The sequence below is a fragment of the Chiloscyllium plagiosum genome, chromosome 39 (genome assembly GCF_004010195.1).
Source record: "Chiloscyllium plagiosum isolate BGI_BamShark_2017 chromosome 39, ASM401019v2, whole genome shotgun sequence".
NCBI lineage: Eukaryota > Metazoa > Chordata > Chondrichthyes > Orectolobiformes > Hemiscylliidae > Chiloscyllium > Chiloscyllium plagiosum.
The window spans coordinates 27419102-27419745 of NC_057748.1; positions in this window are offsets into that span (position 1 = coordinate 27419102).

Here is a 644-nt window from a genome sequence, read left to right on the forward strand (position 1 = left end):
GGACAGAGAGAGGGACAGAGAGAGAGACAGAGAGACAGACAGGCAGACAGACAGAGAGAGAGAGAGACATAGAGAAAGATACAGAGAGAGACAGATAGAGAGAGAGAGACAGATAGTGAGAAAGAGAGAGAGGTAGAGAGAGAGAGAGAGAGACAGAGAGAGAGAGAGAGGGGACACCTCACTGACTGATACAAGACACTGCGCTCTCTCCAGAGCAGAGCTAGCTGGGAGATGGGTCCCGAGGTGTACAACGTGGGTTTTTGACTCAGTGGCTAGCACAGGACGTGTCCACCTCTCGGTCCAGTCCCTCATTTCCCCTCTGCTCATTTACCTCTCCACCCTGGAGGCTTCCTGCCTCCATTCCTAATGTAGGGCTTTTGCCCGAAACGTCGATTCTCCTGCTCTTCGGATGCTGCCTGAGGATGCTTTTCCAGCACCACTCTGATCTAAACTGTGGTTTCCAGCATCTGCAGTCCTCACTTTTGCCTGCCTCTCGATCCAGGCCAAACCTTCCCAGGGCCAATGCTGTCCAGGGTCTTGCCTCTGCGATTAAACCAAGCTTCCATCTGTCAGGACACACACAGGCCTGATCTGTCCTGCGCAGCCTGGATCCCTGCTCCCCCCTTTTGAGATTTTGCTGTTAA